The sequence below is a fragment of the Cricetulus griseus genome, chromosome 5 (genome assembly GCF_003668045.3).
Source record: "Cricetulus griseus strain 17A/GY chromosome 5, alternate assembly CriGri-PICRH-1.0, whole genome shotgun sequence".
NCBI classification, from domain to species: Eukaryota; Metazoa; Chordata; class Mammalia; order Rodentia; family Cricetidae; genus Cricetulus; species Cricetulus griseus.
This window is the reverse complement of record NC_048598.1, coordinates 35,100,934-35,115,142: the sequence shown is the minus strand read 5'-3', so window position 1 is coordinate 35,115,142 and position 14,209 is coordinate 35,100,934. Positions and strand designations below refer to the sequence as shown.

At 45.7% G+C, this 14,209-nt stretch overlaps 1 long non-coding RNA gene across 2 annotated transcripts; it reads left to right on the top strand.

The window, feature by feature from the left end:
* The first annotated feature begins 897 nt into the window (after positions 1-897).
* Positions 898-11,411, top strand: LOC103159777. Of its 2 annotated transcripts, none has more exons than XR_003485674.2 (3): positions 898-975; positions 8,490-8,540; positions 9,674-11,411. It is a non-coding gene; the product is annotated as an uncharacterized LOC103159777 (long non-coding RNA). The 2 variants fall into 2 exon arrangements; XR_003485675.2 differs by lacking the exon at positions 898-975 and adding an exon at positions 2,109-2,204.
* Positions 11,412-14,209: the final 2,798 nt, after the last annotated feature.

Here is a 14,209-nt window from a genome sequence, read left to right as displayed (position 1 = left end):
CTCACCTGAAGTGCCCCCCCCACCACATTGTCTTCAGACCACCCACAGTACTAACTGCCATGTGTACCTCTCAGTCAAACTCCAGTGATCTTCTAGAAAATCCAACAATCAACCGCCTTCTTCGAGAAGCCATTTAGCTGCCCAAAAAGCAGAAAGAGGAAAGACCTTGGCTAAAGAATCACTCACTAGCCAGGTGTTGGTGGAGCACGCCTTTAATCCCAGCACCCGGGAGGCAGAGTCAGGCTGATCTCTGTGAGTTCGAGGCCAGCCTGGTCTCCAGAGCGACTGCCAGGATAGGCTCCAAAAGAAGAATTACTCACTGTGGTGACTACAATCAAACTTGTTTGTTTAACAAAGCCTGTGAGAAGGATATGATGTATATTATCTCATTTTCTATTCACCTAGAGGATCTTGCACCCATTTTTATTCATAGCCCTTAGCTCCAAATCTACCCTTTATTACCTGCTCTGTGAAAATGATGTTGGGCCTTAGATGTACAGCCATCTCTTGATGTCTGTAGGCAATCGGTTGTGAGAAACTCTGTCCCTAACATACCAGATTTTTGGATGCCCAAATCTGCAGATGCTCAATACCTTTTATAAAAGGATAGGGTATTTGCAAATGACCTACACATATCTTTATGTCATACAGCACACTATTTAAATATGTAGTATTTAAATATGCAAACAGTTGTATTGTATTGCTTACAGAATAAGGACGAGAAAAAGTCTGCACATGCTCAGTACACACATAACTTTCTTGCATGTTTTGACCCGCTCTTGATTGAATCTGCAGCTTGTCCATGGATCCAGAAGGCTGTGCTAAGTAGCGCCATGTTAAATCTTGGCAGTAGAGGGCGCTGGAGAGGCACCACCCGCAGAACCATCCTTAGTTCCCAGGGCTCCTCCCCATCACGCCTCTGCTGAGTCACCTCTTCATCGATGATCTTCCCTGGCATCAGATGCTGGAGTTGAAGTATGTTTGGGGATTTCCAGCATGCTCCACCATCCGCCATCACCTCGTCTACTCTGCCACTCAGCGAACTAGGACTGTGCCCTTCTCCACTGTGTACATCTCAACGTGTACATTGCAGCCCTGGGCCGGTGGGAGGGAGGTCTGAGGTTTCTGACTGAGCCTTAATTAATATGCCTTTTCCTCCTCATCTTTGGGGGCTTTTGTTTTATTTCATGGGGGAATTTTTAGTTGTTCTTCTTTCTCCTTCCGTACTATTCCTATCTGATCAGCTGGGCTAATTGACTGTAGCTCCTTACAAACTCAACCATCAGTTTAAATTTCGCCATTTTGAGAGTCTTAAAAACAAACAAACAAACAAAAACACGCTAGGCAAACAACTGCCTGAAACTCAGAGATCCCTCTGCTTTCCCCACCCCTAGCAGGGGATTAAGGTCGCGTGACCACACCCATCCAATTTCACTTTTTGCAGCGGCTTTCTGACTTGCATACAGTGACTGACTGCTCTTCGTCATCCCCACTTGTGCAGAACTCTCACTTAGGGTCTGCCTCCAGGGGCATGCTGGGACTCTCTGGTGTGGATCATTCACTCAGTACACCCACATTTTATCTGTCTTGTTTTGTGTGAGACGATCACATGTAGGCCAGGCTGGCTTTGAACTTCTGATCTTCCTGACTCTACCTCTCAAGTGCAGAGATTACAGCTGTGTACCACCATACCTATATGCTTTGAAGTTGGGAATGACTAACACATGCTTATAAGCCTAGCATGTGGGAAGCTGAGGCAGGAGGATTGAGGCCACCCTGGGCTACAGTCACAAAACAGGTACACAAAGAAAAGCTCATTTCATTATCTAGCTGGGGCATGGAGAAGAGTCAAAGGTACACAGATGTTTATTCTGCTGTATTCCTCAGGACTCCTATGTGCAGTCCTTGAAGTCTACACTCATTTTCCAATAACATGTATCAATACTCTTTTGTGATCTCTCTCTCTCTCTCTCTCTCTCTCTCTCTCTCTCTCTCTCTCTCTCTCTCCTCCTCCTCTCTCTCTCTCTCTCTCTCTCTCTCTTCTCTCTCTCTCTCTCTCTCTCTCTGTGTGTGTGTGTGGTGTGTTGTGTGTGTGTGTGTGTGTGTGGTGTGTGTGTGTGTTTTGAGACAGTCTCACTGGATAGCCCAGGCTGGTCTCAAACTCAGCCTCTAAAGTCACAGCCTCTAAAGTCCCAGGATTACAGGTATGCACCTTATTACAATGTTTTCTTAAATTACTAACACGTTTCAAAAGGCCTTTGCTAGTTTATGCTGAGGATATGATGGCCCTTTTTTTTTTGGAAATTAGGTTGATTACATTTGCTTGCTCTTGAGACTTTATAAAGGTCATGGGTAGGCCTGTATAGAGATGGAGGTGCCCTCCCAGGACCCTGCCAGAAGTAACAGAGGCAGCTTGTCTCATGTGTAGCACTGTTCACTCCCAAGGGCTTCTGAAGAATTCATAAACAACTGGAATTATCCGCTTTGATGCCCCACCCAGCTGTCAAGGACAGAGCATCCAAATGTCAGCTAAGTAGCAGTGGACCCAAGGAAATGCAATGCTCATTATTTTAAACTTGGTGTATGTGTGTAAGCACATGCATGCATGCATGATGTGTGTGTGGGCATGTGTACCATGACATATGTCTGGAGGTCAGAGGATAATTTTGTGGACTTTGTTCTCTCCTCACTTTTGTGTGGGTTCTGGGAATTGAACTCAGGTCATCAGACTTGCAACAAGAGCCTTTCAACACTGAGCCATCTTTGGCCCTCCCTTTTCTTTTTCTTTCATTTTACATCTAATTTTGCTTTTCATCTATGAAATAAACCTGTCACAGGTTTCTTTTGCTTACAAGGAAACAGTGTGCAAAAATGAATTTCTGCCTAGAATTTATTTTCATCACTGTTACACATACAGGGTTTCTGTGTTCCTCCACAGAGCTAAGTTGGCTTCATTCAGGATCATGGTCTAACTTCTGGTGGGTGTTACATGATGTCTCACCCTTAAGCTCCAGTTTGTGACATGAAGGAAGGCGGCTCTCTACGCCTTGGGTTATAAAATGTGCCTACAGTGATGTAACGGCACAGAAATAAATATGGGATACTCAATGCAGTGTTAAGCTCTGGAGAAACTTACACAGAAACTGAAAACAATTTTGACCCTTCAAATCTTTGCCCTCCTCCACTCACAAACACAGACAGGCAATTCACAAGTAAATGCAAACTTTTCAACAGCCATATAGTTTGTAGCCATGAAAGAAAAAAAAAAAAAAACCAAAAACAAAAAACCCCACCCAGAAGTCAAACATTGCAGACAGAGCTTTTCCTTGTCCTTGTCAGAGCTCAAAGAAGGTCATCCAACTACACAAGCCTTTGGGTTGAGAGCAGCAGGGACCGGGGAGGTTCGGGACAGTGTTCCTTTCATGAACTGAGTGAAGACTGAGCTTATTCATGGGGTTTGGGGTGCAGTTGAACTTCGTGATCTCCAGGGTTCTATCTACAATCCTGGAAGGGGCTGGGTTCTGAGGGGCTTGCTCACCCTCTGGAGGGCAATGTGGGGTGTGGGTCTGAACCCAGCATCCACTGTGGAGGTGCTGAGGTGGGAACTCTGATCTTGTCTCTGCAGCTGCTCTTGAGACATTTCTGAGCTTATGCTCGCTTTCACGGACTCCAGTCCAGCAGGAGCTAGACATGGATTCCGGAGTCTCAATACAACCTTTTTATGCCACTCACTCACAGAACAGATGCCTATTCACCGGCTGCATGGTTCCAACAGAGGAGAGGTTAGGAGAGAGAGCCTGCCAGGTAGGAATGGGGCAGGCAGGGCACTCAGGAAGGGAGAGAGGAAAAGGCTTTCCAAAGACACTTTCATTGATGTCTTGCATGCATGACTGACAAATGCGTTTCCATATTATTCCATATTTCACCATACTAAATCTTTCTTTCTTTCTTTCTTTCTTTCTTTCTTTCTTTCTTCCTTCCTTCCTTCCTTCCTTCCTTCCTTCCTTCCTTCATTTCTTTTGCTATATGTGACGGGGGCAAATGCGTGTGTGTGTGTGTGTGTGTGTGTGTGTGTGTATGTATGTATGTGTGTGTGTGTGTGTGTGTGTGTGTGTGTGTGTAGAGGCCAGAGGTTAGTGTTGGGTGTCTGCCTCTCTTTGCCTTAGTTTTTGAGACAGTCTCTCCCTGAACATGGAATTCATTGGCTAGGCTGGCCAGTGAGTACTGGTACCTACCTGACTCTGCACGTCAATGCCAAGCTTTTCATTTGGGTGTTGGAGATCTGAACTCAGGTCCTAATGCTGGGACAACTAGCATTTTACTCATGGAGACATCTTCCCAGCTCTGTTCTTATTTTCCCTTGGGATCAGAGGGGACATATCAGTATGTCCCCTGTTACAGAAGCTGTAACAGTCAGCATATCCCCTCAGTAGGCTCTGTGTGAGCAGACTGTGGCATCCACACTGTAGCACCAGAGTGCCACTCACTCTCTGTCTGGTGAAACAGTCCTTCTGTGTTTATCGAGCATCTACAGACAGCAGGCCACAGGGCTGTGCCCTGGGGCCCTGTTCTCAGAACCCATAGGGCAGAACTCACAATGTATGAGGCTGAGGATATCCTTCATTTGGTGGAATATTTGCCTAACACACAGGAAATCTTGGGTTCTAGACCGGGTACCACATGAACAGGTCATTTGGGGCATGGTGGTGCTTGCCTGTAATCCTGGCACTCAGGAGAGTGACAGCTTCAGTGACCCCTTTTATCTGTCTTGTCACTCATGGCTTCTCACCTTAATTAGCCTGAAGCTGCTGTTACATTTGTGTGTGTCAGCAGCCTTTCCCAGGACAATGGAAGCTCGGAAGGGTGAAGCCCTCACTCACTGTCCTAATTTATAGCAAGGTTGCTGACTACTCATTAGACAAATGACTGTTCCTGGGTCAGATAGGAGGCTGTGACAGTCAGGGAAGGCTTCACAGGATGTGACATTGGATTAAGACCTTACAGAAAATCTGTGTTGCTTGAGAAGATAAAGCCATGGGAAGGGGATTCCAGGCCCTGGGGTGCTGGTGGAATGGGAGAGCAGAGGGCCTGTGTTCACAGAGCTGTCAGCATGGGTGGGAGAGTGGCCATGCAGGATCCTGTGTGCCTTCCCTGGGGGAGAGAAGCAAGGAAGGTCTGGGGGGGGGCGGAATTGAAGCTTGGAGTATACCTGGGAAAGCAGCCTGGAGTTCTCTGGTCAGTAGTAAGACAGGCTAGGTGAGAAAAGCTGAGGGTCATGTGATCTGAAGTTTCCAAAGAGTCTCCGAGGCTGATCGATTGCTTAGAACGCTTGATTGTGGAAGGTTGGAATGGTGCAGATCTGGTCTCACTTGCTGGGTCAGCTGCGTGGGGTGTGTGTGTGGGGGGGCAGGTGGCGGGGGCAGGACTAAGGGATGTAAGACAGGGCTTGCTAGGCATTTGTTGTCTTGGAAGCTGTGGCTTGACAAGGCTGGCGTATGGACTCTAGACCAATGGCTTTGCCCAGTGTATATTTTTATTGTATTGTTCAACCCGCAACTGGATTTCTTAGACCACAAGTGGCTGTGATGTGAGACATAGATGTTTATGTCTCCTGAGCCTTTTTCCCCTCATCTGACCCAGGCACGGCATCTACTTATGGAGGCTTAATCACAATGTTGGAGAAAACAGAATGCCTAGAATGAGAGCAGACAAAAAATGGGCTAGGAACTAAATGGAGGCAGGAGTGAGGCAAAGGCTTGGACCTCTCCAGAACCATTCCAGTCCTGACTGTAGAATGCAGGGCTACTTCCTTCTAGGCAACTTGTGGTCGGGGAAAGAGCATAGAATTGGGGCAGGGGACTCACGCCTCTATAACAGTTAATTCAGTGCTCAGCCTAACAGAAATCCTTATTGAGGAGCAGCTGCCTAGGGCTGTGAGAGATGGCTCGGCAGTTAAGAGCACTGGCTGCTCTTCCAGAGGTCCTGGGTTCAATTCCCAGCACCCACATGGCAGTTCACCACTGTCTGTAACTTCAGTTCCAGGGGATCTGACATGTTCACACAGACATACACGAAGGCAAAACCCCAATGTACATGAAAGAGAGAGAGAGAGAGAGAGAGAGAGAGAGAGAGAGAGAAGCAGCTGCCCTCCTGTGTGCTCTCTGTCAACTTGTCTATGCGCAGGCCCAGACAACACCTACAATCCAGGGATGCACACATGCACCTAGTCCACCTTACTAATAAAACACTCTGTGTTTTGGGGACATAACTCTCAAGGAGGCCTGAAGATGAGAGAGATACAGACACTGCCCCCCCCCCCAGAAACCCATTGTGTCCTTTGAGCTCATCTCACAGCTCCCCCCTCCATCAAAAACAGCTGCCTGTCTCCTAGATGAGCTCAGGCGGTCTGTGAAACCATGGCCCCAGAACAGCTCAGACTTGAGTGTGCCAGTGGAGACACCACTAGAGAAGAACGAATAAGCAGCCCTGATGGGACTGGGTTTCTCGCCAGGGGTCCTGTGTCGTGACTGGAGCAGCTGGATTGCTCAGGAGGAACTGAGGTGGTGATGGGGTGGTGGTCACTTGGGCTAGTAGGTAAAGGGGTGAAAAAACCTATTTGAGGCTCTTTTCCTTCTTTCCCTGTTGCACCTCTACATATGGCCACACGGGGGCAGTGTCCTTTTAGGGTTGGCCAGGAGAACTGGTTGGCGATGGGGATAGTCCTGGGCCCCACAGCTTTCACTGTGTTAGGTTTTTGCTTAAATTAAAAAAGAAAGAAGGGGCACAGGATGAGACATGAGACTAAGAGACATATTAACCAGTTGATTACATCACGGAGAGGGAGTGAGAGAGAAATAGAAGAGAGGAGGAGAAGAGGCAGAGAGAGAAGAGAAAGAAGAGAGCATAAGTGGGCAGGGCTCTGTGTTTTAAAGGGGTCTTCTACACCTGCTGCAGACTTCGTTCCCATGGAACCCTGGGCTGACCAGGGTGCTGCCTGAGTGGATTCTGCCAGGTAATAGGGGCAGGCCAGCATAATGCCTGAACCTTTCACTCTGAGGTCCCTTGGCAGAGTTGAAATAACCCCAAAACCCTCCCTGAGACTGGGACCAGCATGGCTTCTTAGACGCCTTAGACGGGAGGGGCCGAAAGTGAGGGTGAGGAAGCACAGCTTGTGGTGAGGTAAATCGGATGGCTTTCCAGAGAGGAGCCACAGGGGCAGCACAGGCTGGGTCTGTCAGAACTCACCAGGGCTGCCACTTCGTAGGCAGGAGGGTCTGTCACAGTAGAGAGGCAAGACTGAAATATGCAGCCATATGCCCCTATGGTACACCTGGGGTCCCAGCCTAGCACAGACCAGTCCACTCCTGCTGGTTCTGTTTTATTGTTTGTAATAGTGTGTGTGTGTGTGTGTGTGTGTGTGTGTGTGTGTGTGTGTGTGTGTGTGCACATCTATGTGAGAAGTCAACACTTGGTTCCTTCCTTCCACCTTTCCATGGGGTTCCCAGTGATCCTGTGCAGCTCATCATTGGGTGGCAAGTGCTTTTATCTGCAGAGCCATCTCCAAGACTCTGGTCCCAATTTTAATGCTACAGGAGACTCAGCCAGACCATCGCTCTGGGGCTTCGCCTACACCAGAATGTGGATAGTGCTAATACAATGGCCAGCCACCCTAGCACACAGAGCTCTTTGAAGGGAAAATATCAAGAGGTCCACGTGCCCGCTCCTGCTGCCCAAGGGCAAGTGTTCTTTAGCCTCTAGATGAAGATGGCTCTCAGGGCCTGGGAGATGAGGACTAGGGTAGGGGCCTTGAGCAGGAGTCAGGGACCAGATGGAACTCTGAAGACCAGAATTGACTGTTGGCATACAGCCCTGTACAATACTTGGGCCAGACATGGATCTAGATTTTGTAGGGTTTGAAGTTTGGGGACCTCTGTAAGAAAAATAGCACAGGACTGGAGAGAGGACTCAGGGGCTTAGAGCACTTGTTGCCCTTTCCAAGGACCTCGGTTTGGCTCTCAGCACCCACGTGGCAGCTTGCAACAGTCAGCAACTCCAGTTCCGGAGCCTCCTCAGGCATCATTGAACTCACATGATGCACAGATACACATGCAGGCAAAATAACCCTCTATGTAAATGAAAACAAATACATCTTAAAAAAAAAAAAAGAAACCAAGCACTGAATTACAAGTAAAAGCTTAGGTATAAAAGTAAACACTTTTTTAGGATAAGAAAAAAATGTCCTATCAATTTATGAATTTTTAAATCAAATATCATAAAATCAAAAAGTTAACATTTTTAAACTGGCACATCATTGTAATGTTTTTCCATTCATTTTTGGATGTATGGGCTTTGATCACCACTTCCTATGCCAACAATAACATTTTCTATTAAAAAAAACAGCTATCAAGTGCAGCCTTTTCTATAAGATGGTTGATCAAAAATTTATGGAATGCTGCTTTTAAACCTGTAGCTTTACTGTTTATTTACAGATGCAAGAGAGATCCAGTGCATGATGTTCTGTCAGCCCAAATGGAGACAAGGTATGCTGTTCTCACCTGTGTACACTGCATTATTAATGTATTCCTGGCGAAAGCTGGTCTTGGCAGGACAAACCCTGCTTTTACATTCATGGTGGATGAAAAGACTTTTCACTGAATGGCTTCTGACTCAGACACTTCCCGTCTACTTCCCGTGCTGGCTATGGAAGGTCACATCCACGCTGCACTGACCTCTTAAGTGGTAGCCAGTAAGGACAGTCCTGGAAGTCATTCACAAACCAAGGGAGGGCTTCTGCCAGAGTGTCAAAAGATAAAATCACAAGCAATTTAAAGATCTCAACTAGTATTTGTTCCTGGTTCTGTACTTGGCTGGACCTTGAGATCAGAATGCTGTGTCTGTAATATATTCAGATAACACTGAATGGACAAAAACAGACATGATAGGAAAAATGGTTTACTTGGTTACCACTTGATTTTTGCCATATTCAAACTAGGGGTCACCTGTGACTGACTGCAGTTGCCACAATGACACAGTGGACCCCTAAGTTAGCTTTGGGGATAGCAAACCAAATTAGGTTGTAGCTTGTTATCTAATAACTTAAATTCAGAGGTACCACTGGGCATGATTTTAGTTGGACGGAAAGGACTGCATGTCATATAAATAAATATTTTAAACTCAGTTTCTCTCTAGCCAGAGGCTAAAAATGGCTGCATCCTTTCCAACCTCCATTCAACCTGAAGTGTGATTAGGGGATGTCAGAATGAAACAAGAATTTATTGTGGCTAATATATTAACTCTTCTGAATTTTTTAAAGATTTTATTTATTTATTATGTATACAACATTCTGCTTCCATGTATATCTGCATATCAATTAAAGAGGGCACCAGATCTCATAAGGGATGGTTGTGAGCCACCATGTGGTTGCTGGGAATTGAACTCAGGACCTCTGAAAGAGCAGTTGATGCTCTTAACCTCTGAGCCATCGCTCCAGCCCAACTCTTCTGAATTTTATAAGTGTAAAACCAATTGTTTGGGGGTCTCTCTTCTGGAAACTCAGGAGTGCCCTTGCAAGCGTGGTGCCTTCAGGCTTTATTGCCCCTTCTTAGTGTGTGCAAAATCTACCTTTGCATGGGACCCATCACTCCTCCCTCCCTTCCCTTCCTTCTTCCTCCAGGAATCGACCTGCCATCTTTGTTCTCTGTCCACCATCTACAACTTCTGGGGAAGGAGTTTCCTCTCCTTGCAATTCCTTCCAAAGGGAAAAACAGCAAATCTCAGTCCCCAGCCTCTCCGGGCATCGCCTTTCCTTCCAGGATCATGTGACTCATTAGAAACTGGGTGGTCAGATAATAGAGGCCTAACTCAACGCTGTTATCTCACCGACTCTCACCTCCTCTGGATGCCAAAGGGTGAGTGTAGCATACACTGAGAGATGGCACATCTTTAGCTCTGAACAAAGGGCTGCCTAGAGACTGCTGTCACATTTCAGAGGAGAGCACTTTTATCCCTGGAGATGGGGTTGAAGTTCTAGTGTGAAGAGATGGGAGGGAGACTGGGGTCATGGCCACCCTCCCTTAGGCCCCATCAGACTGCACAGATGGCTGCTTTGATGAGCTATCTTTTGAGGGCAGAAGCTGTACCTTATTTATCAGTGTGTCACAGTTCTTGGTACATAGATGGTGCTGGATGGACGATGAAAACCAGAACAGGCCTGAGTGATTGACAGCTCCCAGTAGCCCCTGGGCAGCATGGTACCTCAGTGGCTATGCGCTTATGAGGGCTACTCCATACATGCTCTCATCCATGATGCTATTTTGTTTTTGTTTATTTCTGAGAGAGAGTCTCACTCTGTAGCCCTGGTTATCCTGGAGCTATCTATGAAGACCAGACTGGATTCTACTTTGTTTATCAAAAGTCTTAGAAATTAGGCAAAGAACATCCCCAGCTGCACTTTCATGAAGGAATGCCTTCTAAATCAATTGGGAAAAACAAGAAAACCACTCTAATTCTCCTGTGAGCACCAAGCTTGACCACCAACATAGAAACACCAGGGGTTTGAAGGACACTGCTGACATCCGTCCAGAGCATCAACCAAACAAAGTTGAAGGTTAAGGTTGACACTTTTGGGAACAATGACAAAGGTACACAGATGCTGTTCACTGTGGCTGTTGTATTATTATGAATGTTTGGAACCTCATCGGGTACTGTGAATTATTGTTGTAGGAAAATAAATAGCAATAAGTGTATATACAGTATAAGCTTTCCCCTAGTCCTGTGAGTTGGCTGGGTCTGTCTGGTTCAAGTTGGGAATTCCAGCTGCTCAGACAGGATTGTAATCTACAGGCTTGCCTTGGGGGAAAAGTGGGTTCAGAGGCAGCCTGAGCTACTTTCTAAGTGAGCCTGTCTCAAAAATAAAATCATGCTGAGTATATAGCTCTGTGCTAGACTTTGCCTACCATCCCTGGTTTAAAAAAAAAAATCCTATGGGTGGAGTTCCAAGAAACAACAAAGTCTGAAAGCAAAAACAAATCCAAGAGACTGCTCATCAGATAAAGGCAACTACCTAAATCTGATGACCCAAGTTTCATCTGGGGGGTTTTACGGGCCAGAAGAGAGAACTGACTCTTGCACGTTGTCCTCTGACCTCCATATACTCGCTACAGCATGTGTACCCACACTCCAAATACACCCAAAAGAAAAAACACTATAGGTTTTTTTTTAAAGTCCCAAACCATGATTCTGTGTAGTGCTGTTGCCTCAAACAGCAATTAAGAACATTCCCACAAGCCAATCTAATAAGGGCAATTTTCTTTAGCTCAGTCTCTCTTCCTGAGTGACTCTAGGTTTGTGCCACCTTGAAACTATGACAAGTTATTTCTCATTTTTCCTCAATAAATCTGTGTTTGTTCTGATTACTGCTTATCTGTGCTTCCTTTTTCTCCTTGGGCGTGAGACAAGGAACTTGGGGTCCGCTGGCCTGGGGTGTCTGGCTATTATCTGACTGTCTGGGGCCCTTGTACCTTGAGTTAAACCCTGAGAGCAAGGAACGGCTCAGTCCTCTCAATAAACCGCTCTCAGTTTGACAAATGGTAACTAATTCAAAAGTAGAAGTGATGCTATGCAGTTTTCTTAGTAAAAACAAGAACTAATGCGAACTAATTCCTTTATTATTCCTTGGGTACCAGGAACTTCTAAAATATAGGTCAGAAAGAACAGTGCACAGCAAAATACAATCTAATTTGAGATTTTCCACTTTATATTAATGAATTTACCTAGCAAAGCATTTTACTAAGTTAAAAAAGAAAAAGACCACATTTTCGTCTCCTTAAAGGGGATTTTTTTTTTTCTTGAAAGGAGGCCTTTTATATTTCATTGCAGGTCTCCCCCAACCCTGCACCAGCTTATGTATTTTTTTTTAGCTACACTATACAACTTTAAATGTTAAAGACAGAAACCAAAAATAAATAAATAAATAAATGAAGAATTCAGGAAACAAAAGGGAATGGAAGATATAGAAAAATCCCTTAAAATAATCACAGTGATCCTCAGAAAAATCAAGGTCTAGTTTTTTTCTTTTCTTCTTTCTTCTTTTGGTTTTTCCAGACAGGTTTCTCTGTGTAGCCCTGGCTGTCCTGGAACTTGCTCTGTAGACCAGGCTGGTCTCAAACTCAGTGAGATCCACCTGCCTCTGCCTCCTAAGTGCTGGGATTAAAGGTGTGCGCCAACATCACCTGGCTCTTTTCTTTCTTTGTGTATGTGTGTGTGTATATATGGGGGGGTTAATTTAGTTTTTTTTTTCTTTTGGTGTTTTGAGATGACCTCACGATATAGCTCTGACTATGTAGACCAATCTGGTCTCAAACTCACAGAGATCTATCTACCTGCTTTTGTGCTACCATGCCCTGCTTCCAGTCCAATTTTTTGTTTTGTTTTGTTTTTTAAGAGGAGGAAGGTGCTATTAAAAGAAAGGGATATGACTGAATAAGAAGCCAGTCTTGGACACTAGTAACAGTTCTAGCCCATCGGGGACTGTGAATAACAATTTGTGGAAATCTCCCAGGAGTAAGACAAAAAGTCAAAGTTATGGAAAAATAAGAACGGTCAAATATCATACTGCAGGAGTTTTAGAATGGGGGCACATTATCAACTAAACATACTCGAAAGACTTTCCGTGCCAAGTTCATAAATCACTGGTGTAAATGCATTGTGGAGAAATGAGACCCACAGCCAGGTACTTAATCTTGAGTTGTCTGAGCATCAAGAAGGTGGAGATGAGCAGGTAAGGGGAAATCACATACAAAGGACAACAATGCGGCTTCTGACCAGGACTCAAGCCAGGGGACAAGGAACAGTGCCTTCAAAGTGGTGGGGAAATGTCTTCCAGTCTTGAGTCCTAATCCAGGCCAGGCTTGTGAAGACAAAGGGACCTGGCGAATTTAGCCCTATCCACCCTTTTTGCTCGGGACCGTACTGAACAGCAACTCCACCAAAATGAGGAATAGATCAAGGAAGAGAAAAGATCAAGGCTCAAAAAGGAACTTAGGAGGGAGAGGGAAAGCTCCAGAATGGTGCTGGAGGGAGGCATACCAGGACCAGATAAGAGCAAGAGGCTGAGAGCTGGTGCAGTGGTTTCAATAAGACCACGTGCTTCATGGTCCTGGATGTTCAAACATTTGGTCTCTAGTTTGTGGCGCTGTTTGGGGGAGTTTTAGGTGCTACAGCCTGGCTGGGAATAAGGATAAAAGAAACTGGTTATGGAATTTGCCTCCATGCCTAAAGAAAGCTACTGAGGCCAGGTATGTGTCAGGGTGTCTCTGAATAGAGGCCTGGTAGAAAGGCCGTTGAGTGAAGCTGTGAAGTTAAAGCCTGGATTGCCTTGGAGACCCCTGCCCAGGAGAACTGCTAACATGGAGTAGAACCAGCCCAAGAGAAAGATCTGAAGAGTGTTTTGACATCAGACATGGAGATGCAGAGTTTGGAGTTTGCCCACCTGGTTTTCGGCCTTGCTTTGGCCCAGTATGCCCTCTCTGTGCTCTCTTCCCTGCATTTTGGAATGGTAATGTACGTCCTGCGCCATCATACGTTGGAAGTATGTGATCCGCTGTTTGATTTTGATTTTAAAGAGGGATTACAGTTAAGAGATTTCCATGCACCTCAGAAGAGACTTTGAACTTTCGGACTTAGGAACAGGTTTGAAACTGCTATAGACTATGGGGACTTTTGAAGTTGGACTGAATGCATTTTTTTTCATTATTATATGGCTATAAGCCGCTGGGGACCAGGGAGTGGAATGTGGTGGTTTGAGAGAAAATGGCCCCCAAAGGGAGTGGCATTATTAGGAGGTGGCCTTGTTGGAGGAAGTGTGTCACTGTGGGGGTGGGCTTTGAGGTCTCTTGCTTTAGCTTCAGTCAGTGTGACTTTCAGTTGACCTCCTGTTGCCTGCAAGAGGTAGCACTCTCAGCTCCAGCTCCATGTCTGCTTGCATGCTACCGTACTCCCTGTCATGAGGAGAACAGGCTGAATCTCTGCTACTCTAAGTGAGCCACCCCAATGAAATGTTTTCTTTATAAGAGTTGCTGTGGTCATGGTGTCTCTTCACAGCAACAAAAATCCAAACCAAGACAATTATGCTGAACTGTATAACACTATAAAAATGAATGCCAGTTGTTCAAAATCTCTGCGTTCTCTCAATTTGATAGTGCACTTCCAC